The sequence below is a fragment of the Haliotis rufescens genome, unplaced genomic scaffold (assembly GCF_023055435.1).
Source record: "Haliotis rufescens isolate VD_foot unplaced genomic scaffold, xgHalRufe1.0.p SCAF_15, whole genome shotgun sequence".
In the NCBI taxonomy this organism is placed as follows: domain Eukaryota; kingdom Metazoa; phylum Mollusca; class Gastropoda; order Lepetellida; family Haliotidae; genus Haliotis; species Haliotis rufescens.
Genome location: NW_025963835.1, coordinates 31,666,052 through 31,675,150, shown reverse-complemented (window position 1 = coordinate 31,675,150; position 9,099 = coordinate 31,666,052).

Below are 9,099 nucleotides of genomic sequence, written 5' to 3'. Positions count from 1 at the left end.
GTTATATGCAATGTTATACGTTCTGCAACAGCCTGTAAGGAAGTATTTTGTGTAATAGGGCTGTGAAGGGTTCCCTGCTTCACTAGTATACTTATACCAGAGGCCTTACCATTTGTCACCCTTGCAAACAAACTTTAGTTTTCATACTGACGTAAAAGCAAATAGTTGATCATCTGTTAAAATGTTACCTTGAGGTTAAATGCCACGGGGTTATAATGTTTAGCTAAACGTTTGACTTCATCAAAATTAGCTTAAATTCCTCGGCAGTTCTCTTGTATAGTATTATGATTCATCTACCTCTACCCTCTTTCTTTTTTGAAGAGTGGCCATGTATATGGTCACTTTTGACTGATTGGGGAGTCACTTCCATGTCTTCTAGGAGACCAAAGCAATTGTAAATTTGGACAGGATCCTGTGGTCCTTTTGGACATCTGTCCTTTTCTGATTTGTTGCAAATTGTGATCCCTTTGTTTAATTAAAGGACGCACTACTTCTGCTCATGTTTCTTCTGGTTGAGGTGTTATTTCTATTGGAGCTATTTCTGGTAGTTGCTGTGTTTGCACATTTGTAGGGGATGTTTGAACGGAAACTGAAGATACGTTATTAGATTGATCTGTGTTTAGAGGAGGATATGAAGGACTGTCTGTCTTGACCCTTGTACAGTTTGTTTGACACATAACAGAACTTTTGGTGTTTTTTAGAGCTGATGCGTACTTTTTTTTGTTGGTCCTGCAGGATAATTACCCCTAACTATCTTCCTTGCATCAACGTAGCCAAGATTTTGTTCAGACTTGACCCACTGCACTGTTGACCAAGGTATTCAGAGGAAGATGCCATATGAGCATCGTGGCAATAAGTACATGTGATGATTGCATCAGAAACAGAGCTTTCATGGTCTTGCACTATAATAGTGATGCACAGGGTTTGGCTTGACCAGACAATTGATAGTCACTGGCCCATCCTACTACCCGTCCAGGCGAAGTAAGGGTCCCTGTGGTGTATTTGGCAAAGGAACGCTGTTCCTAGAACCAGTACTAGTGCCCTCAAACACCAGACTCCCGTCCTCCGTCGATACAAGGGCGCAACCCACGAAAAACGGGTTGCCCAATTTGGTCGCCTTTTACGACCAGCAATGTGGTGCTGAGGACACATTCTTGTTTATCTTTCCCGGGTCCCCATAGGGAGCATGATAGGAAAGGTCGTGGCATCATCATAGCTTGGGCTGGCATCACCTACGACAAAAGGACAGATATGATGATCAGGCAAACGAATATGACCGGACAACATTAATTTTGTCGAATTTGATTAATTTTACGGCCAGTGGCCTACCATTTTACCGGTGCGTAGTTCAGAACTTTTGGTTCTAGGATGACAAAGCTCGTGCTCACAGAGCTTGTGTTTTTGTTTATCGTTGTTGACAGCAAAGGTGTCTGAACATTGCACTGGCCCGCCAAATATCCAGACATGTCATTGATTGAACACCTTTGGGATGTTCTGGGTCGAAGGGCTCGCAACCGACCGCAGCGTTAGACGAAATGCATAACAGCTTGGACAGGCCTTTTAAGGAGGCAAAGGATACGACATACAATCCGACGTTTAATGTCCAGCCTATCCAGAATATGTCCTGGCTGCATCGATACTCATGGGACATGGGACAGATATTGACTTGAAGATTGAATTCCAAAATGTCTTTTTAGGACTCCGAGCCAAAAGAGTGGTAGAATTTCTTATTACAGTTATTTAAAGTAAATAATTTATGTGTTTACATTTTAGTTTCTCATAAACCAACTATTTGCTGGGCGTGTATATCCATGTATATTTTACATTTGCAAGTGCCTGTAACACTTTAATAACAACTACTACTTCTACCACTACCCCTGCAACTGACAAGCTCCACTCTTTCTCCACAATTTAGCAACATGCCATATCCTCAAATCATACATACCATGATAAATTCTAACAAATGCATATTTAGGAGATAAACAATATCTTTATTTCACATTTGCAAGTGCCTTGAAAGTGTTTTGAACCGAAGCCTTTAATGTATGGATGTATAAAGTGGGGATATTTGATACCATAATCCTACTTCGATCCCAGCTGTACTGACGTTCGATTCAAGACGTGCTCGATGACAGATATTTGTTTTTTGTATATTTTCTTTTGTAATTATTGCCAATTATCTCCTAGCACATTAGCCGTTCGTGATCAGAACATGCCTGTTGTATTGATTTATGTGGGTTTGTTGTTTTCATCTCCCTCGTAGGTATCCTATGTTTGTCGTAATGGGTGACGTAAGTGATATGGTTCATTAGGTGAGAATATATTTTTGTATGTGGACATGCTTCATCTGATACCAGTCACACTGTATTGTCATCAAAGGCAAATCGTTTGTTTGTTGTTTAACGCAGCACTCAGCAATACTCTAGCTATATGACCTGTGATCTGTAAGTTATCGAGTCTGGACCAGACAATCCAGTGATTGACATCATAAGCATCGATCTACGCAATCAGGATACATGCAACAAACCAACTCAGCATGGCCGTCCGATCCCGTTAGTCGCCTCTTAACGATGACAACAGTTCCTACACGGGAACGGACAGTATCTTACACATATGTTCAGGGTATATTGAGCTGTTTCTGTACATCAGTCGCCATACTCATCTCCAAGTTGTTAAGCTTCCTTCCCAATTTATTGTCTTACATTCATTTTCCAAGGTGTATGACACATCGTCAAGGATAGATAGATTTTGTGATGTTCTTTAATAAATTTTCCTAATTTTTGCTTTAAAGGTTGATCATCTCAAAGGCCTACAGGCCGGATGTTGTAGTTGTCTTTCATGTCTTTTACACATTATGAGAAATACATGTGACACGTTAATAAAATGTATTTCTTCCTACAAAGGTTGTTCATTTCATTTATGACATCGCGATGTTTTTCCTTTCTGTAGGTGTTGTTTCGTAATTTAAGAGGGTTATATTGGTATTGTTTCAATTCGGTACGATATTTAGTTTTACAATTGGTTCATTATTTATTTTTACCCTTCCTGTTTTATAAGTCCGGTGATGATTCGGGAAAAAATTGTTTTTCAGCAACCCATGTTTGTTGATAGGTTGATGCCAATCACTGGTTTGCCTGGTCCAGGCTCGACCATTTACAGACACCATTTATATGGCAAGAATATTGCTAAGTACGGCGTTACACGCACACAGATATTGCACACAGATATTGCACACAGACACATATGATAGTGTAGTCTTCCTACAGGATGGAGTCTTGATGTATTGGTCGCACTAAGTAACTATTAGGGACCTGAAAGAACGTTCGCATAACTGTGTCATATAAGTATAACTTAAATGTACACGTTGATCATTAAGAGACCACTTGGGTGAATTAAGTTTTTTTGGTAGCGGAGAGTAAACCCGGGTACTCACCCCATGTCAGTCAGGTGACTAGAAGGTACCAATCCGTGGGTACCGAGAACAATGGGGAACCAACAACGTGGCACTTGGTTGAAGGATGAAATACGTTGTGACAACGTTATCTTATGACCATACTCAGCGACAATGTTTTCCAAAACATTTCTCGACATGTCCAGGAAATGTTTTGGAAAATGTTTCACTCTTGTGAATGTGTATGATTCGAGAAACGTTTTGGCGATGTTTTGAAAACGAATCAGGGCGTCGAATCGCCCATTAACAGTTAGGTCGTGTTTTGCTGACAATGACCAAAATGATCAAACACCAATACACCGACTTAATGTTGACAATATACATATGACTCTGACAAATAATCAGACACCGTTACCCTTCGGTTTGTACTAAAGGAAACAAACAAACAATGTCAGAAATGGTGAAGACTATGCCTTCAAACTTCAGTCACGTGATGTGACCCTTTCATTTCAAGAATCCCGTTATGAGCAGAGAACACAATACAAATGCGATCTTTGCATTCATTTATAGCCACGAACCCACTAACATTAAATAGAACATGGAATTAAACAAGTGTACTTTTTACGTTACCATATTTCAACAATAAGCATATATCTATAGTTAATCCAAAGATAAAATATAATTGCCAAAACATATTGGGGAAAAACTTGTGCAAATTTAATTACCACATGCTTAACATCGATCGAAACATCTCAGCTTACAGATTTTAGATGTTCATAAAACATATTAACTATACTGTAAAGAAAGTATCATAATAAGAACCATGTAATGTAATTTTGTTTCCATGTCTTACTCCGGCCTGTAAAGAATGGAGTCTAGGCCATACAAACCTGTGATGCATATTATGAACCGTGTCCCACAACTCGGGGTACAATGACACCCAATCAAACGTCATTTTGTCGCAACTTAAAGAGCTGTTAGGACATATATGGATTATTGGGGACATATGCTAAACCGGAATTCAAACAAGAAAGGCATCGCTGAGCAATTTATAGCTACAGTACGATTTCGAAGCGAGTATTGCAACCAGATTCGTTCAGTTTGGAGCACCATTTGTTTTGTCTCATTGTGAAAGGTCTCAGTGAACCAAGTATCATATGAAATATATTACATTCATTGAACATTATGTAGTTCAATATAGTTTAATTCAGATATATATTCAGTTTAGTACATGAAAAGATTATGGTTATCAAGACCCCGAACGAATATGGTCGCAATCAATCTCAATGTATGTTGTAACATTGGCGCACTTTGCCCGCACTTATCACCTTGTTATAAAAGCATTAACAATCCCTTTTTATGTTAAAATAATCAACAAACGATGACCAGCTCACAGGCGATATATATTGTGTTAACTTTAGCTTATCACCACACCAGACCCGTGAAGATTCCGGGGTAGAATAGGTCTTCAGCAACCCATGCTTGCCGTAAAAGGTGACTATGCTTGTCGTAAAAGGCGACTAACGGGATCGGGTGGTCAGGCTCGCTGACTTGGTTGATGCACGTCATCGATCCCAATTGCGTGGATGGATGCTCATGATATTAATCACTGGATTGTCTGGTCCAGACTCGATTATTTACAAACTGCCGTCATATAGCTGGAATATTGCTGAGTGCGGCGTTAAACAACAAACCAACCAACCAATTATCACCACACCACCGAGGACCATTATCGCAAACAACCCGTTAGGCACGCGAATAGCGACTCGTTTTGCATAAGAGGGAGGTCGGACATGTTTATCTGAAAGTGATGAATGGATTCTTTTGGGAAAACGACAACCAGCAGCCAAGTATTTCCATTGTTTGGATTCCCTCTACGCGGTATAACAGAAATCTATGCAACCTTTCCTACGGACTGAAATTAGCGAAATTGCTAAAAGTTTGACGAAAATCAAAATTAGTAGGATAGTACAATAAAACTGAAAAAGCTGTAATGATTTTAGAAATAACAAATGGCGATAAATGTCAGTGGCCAGTGGGCTAAGCATACGTTTTTACACACACACGTCAAAAAACCAAACGTAATATGACGACAACAAAACGTATCCGACTAAATTCTAATATGTTTCTATACTGCTTGCCCTTGATAATTAGACCCGTGAAGATTCCGGGATAGAATAGGTCTTCAGCAACCCATGCTTGCCGTAAAAGGTGACTATGCTTGTCGTAAAAGGCGACTAACGGGATCGGGTGGTCATCGATCCCAATTGCGTGGATCGATGCTCATGATATCAATCACTGGGTTGTCTGGTCCAGACTCGATTATTTACAGACCGCCGTCATATAGCTGGAATATTGCTGATTGCGGCGTTAAACAACAAACCAACCAACCTTGATAATTACTCTTTGTATCCAACATAATAATATTATGGAACAAATCCCCTCAGGCCTTCTTCACTACTCTGAACATCGTGGTCTATGTCGTAACACCAAACATAACAACACTGAAAATCGGCGATAGTGACTGGCAAGGTACATTCTAAACCTCGTCTCATCTGAGTAACACCATATAGTAAACATGTGACCATATATGGCAGTGTACTGTATCATTAGAAGTTCATTGCATTGTATTTGGAAAGTGATTAGTTGTCAGGAAGTACTATTTTTACCCTGTCTGGCGTACTATTTAATGTAAGCTGTGGTGAGGGAGTTATTTTATTAATATGTTCGAATTATCTGTAAAATTCCGGAATACCGTGGATGGATGTCAAGCGTTATAATGTGGAATATTCTGTGGTGTTCAAGTGACACTGGACTGGTCTGGCACTCTGGAGGGAGCTGGTTGAACTGTCCTGCGCGTCCCTTTGTTATCTCACACTTCATCTGACATTACTTCACGACCAGCTTTTGTGTGAAGATCCCTTATCACCCGTGATTCCCACCCTAGGGCTATTTCGGAAGCTTGACCACTATTGCGGAAAGGTGAATTTTATTGCTGTGCAGTAAATTGTATTGATTTATAAACCTGGGAATCGACGCGTAACACAAGACTTTTGCAACTAAACATGCTCAGCTCACAGAACCTATACGATAGTGATCAGAACATAAGTTTCCAATAAAATGTAATGAAGCGATATTTTCAATGAGAAAAAAATATTGGCGACAAAAACTGAACTGTGACTCTTTGAATTAAAACAACACTATGAAAATATCAATGTTTATTGATAAATGTAATGGTTGTTTCAGGGATAGAAAAGTATTAGTTTTCTAATGTGCCAGACGACAATGAAACAGATATTGAGGTGTGCCCTTTTTATCAAAACAAGTCATTTCATTGTCAATACCCTTTTTATCTTCTTATTCCCCAGGCATCTCGGATGTGTATACGCTATACATTTATCCATCACCTCATCGTCATTACTATCCTAATTAGGATTCTGCTTCAGTAACAGATGTTGTCATTGTCATTCCTAATTTTCATTAACTTACTTTTGTGGTTGTGCAGTGACGATATGATCTCATTTTACGTGTGCTTCTTTGAGCCAATATGGTTGCCTAACATGGCATGGATTTAATTTATGACTATCTTTTCTTGATACGCCACCACCTCTCCTAAGGGCTACTATATCTAACAACTTTACTGTTACCACAGGAATCGGACCGGTTTTCGAAATTAGCTAAAAGTTTTAGCAAAGCAGCCACTGTGTCTGAAACAAGACAACATCTTCAGTTAACGTAAAGAAAAACAAGTTCAATACACCAGGGAACAAATGCGCTCCATACGTTACCAGGCTGCGTGTGCTTGTGGTAATTGACAATGGGCAGAAAACTATAAACCTTTGTCTACATCTACACAATACAAGTACCCCATGCACTTTATTGATTAATAGCTCTGTCTTTGCAAACTATGAATTAGTGATATATCTGTGAAAATCAATAGTTAAAAAAAACCTTACAGTATCATGTATTCAAAAACAGAAACTGTCAGTAACGTATTTATCACAATAGCTTGTGCATGTGCCCTCACCTGTTACGAGGGCACGAGTGGCCCAGGCGTCTAAGGTGTCGCAATTAGCTGTGCAGAGTTGCGTCTCTTGGTCACGGAATAAAGCTGATATCGTGGGTTCGCATCCCGGTTAGTCATGTGTTCATGTGCTCAGGGGTTTCACCAAAGTGGTGACCGTCTACGACCTAGCTGCATCACTTCCGGCTTTCCTCACAAGCTGACAGACCGTCATATAACTGGAACACTGTTCAAAGTGGAGTTAGTAACAACTCCCTCACTAACTCACACTCGTCACAGTTGTACACATTCTTATATATGGTCACAAACATTTCATTCTCCATACTAGCTGTAAGAAATTCTTCACATTTCGCGTATTATCGCTTTGAGGCTGTACTGAAATACATGCATAGAATCAGGTGAGGTGAGGTGAAATGGGGTTTAACGTAGCGTCCAAGATTATTACACTTTTGTAGTGACGTGCATGAACGTGTGTGTGTGTGTGTGTGTGTGTGTGTGTGTGTGTGTGTGTGTGTGTGTGTGTGTGTGTGTGTGTGTGTGTGTGTGTGGCTGCCTGTACTAGTCCGGACTGATGCCGATTTATAGTGCTACCACACTGAGATACCATGCCGCAAATAAACATGAATACCCCAGACTCCAAGCCGACCAGTCCTTGTTTTAGCCCCTTAATGCCGAGCGCCAGACAGGGTAACAACAAATACCATCTTTTAACGTCTTTGGATTGACGCAGCCGGGGATCGAACCCCGGACCTTCCGCTCTCCGGGCTGGCGTTGTACCTCAAGACCATGGAGACACTCGCATAGCATCAGCGGCGATATAACAAAAATAATGCCACAAGTACATATAGAATTATGATATATTTCATGTGAAAGGTGTGGAAATCGAAAATCAAGGACATACTATACATCATATGTTTATTGCCTAACGTTAGAAACATATCTGGATGGAACACTAGATGGTCCAACAATACAATGTAGAGAACCCCAGGTGACCTGAAGTTGAATCGCTGCACATGCATTTCAGTTCATGACAATAAATGTATCTTTATTTAGTAGATACTGTCCACACACCAGCAGTAACAATACTGGCAACCGTGAAGAATGCACTGGTCAATAATCCGTCTAAATATTACAACAACAGCTCCAATGGCGCACGCGACATGTATTACAATCTAAGATTTTAACGTCTCTCCCAGCAAGGACAGGTGGTTGGGGGCCTGTATCGGCACCCGGAATCTACACGTGTGTTGTCACAGACCCCTTGAAATGACCCTTTTAACAGGACTATGCTGGCAATTTATCCATAACTCAATAACTGACTTCGTTTCGTGGCATGGTTTCATACGTAGGAGATAGTAATTCTAGGCCATACTAAGTCCTACGTAGGAGATAGTTGGTCCTACGTAGGAGATAATAAGTCCTACGTAGGAGATATTAAGTCATATGTAGGAGATAGTGATTCTAGGCCGTACGAAGTCCTACGTAGGAGATACTAAGTCCTACGTAGAAGATAATAAGTCCTACGTAGGAGATACTTAGACAAAAAAAAAATCACCGTGGCCCTACTACGCTTCCGTAGTATCGAGTCTACTGAGCAGGAAATTATAAAATCTTTTAGGTATCACGTAAATTGTTCAAATGTATAAATGCAGACAATCCAGAGGATCCATGTTGTCGCGGAAGA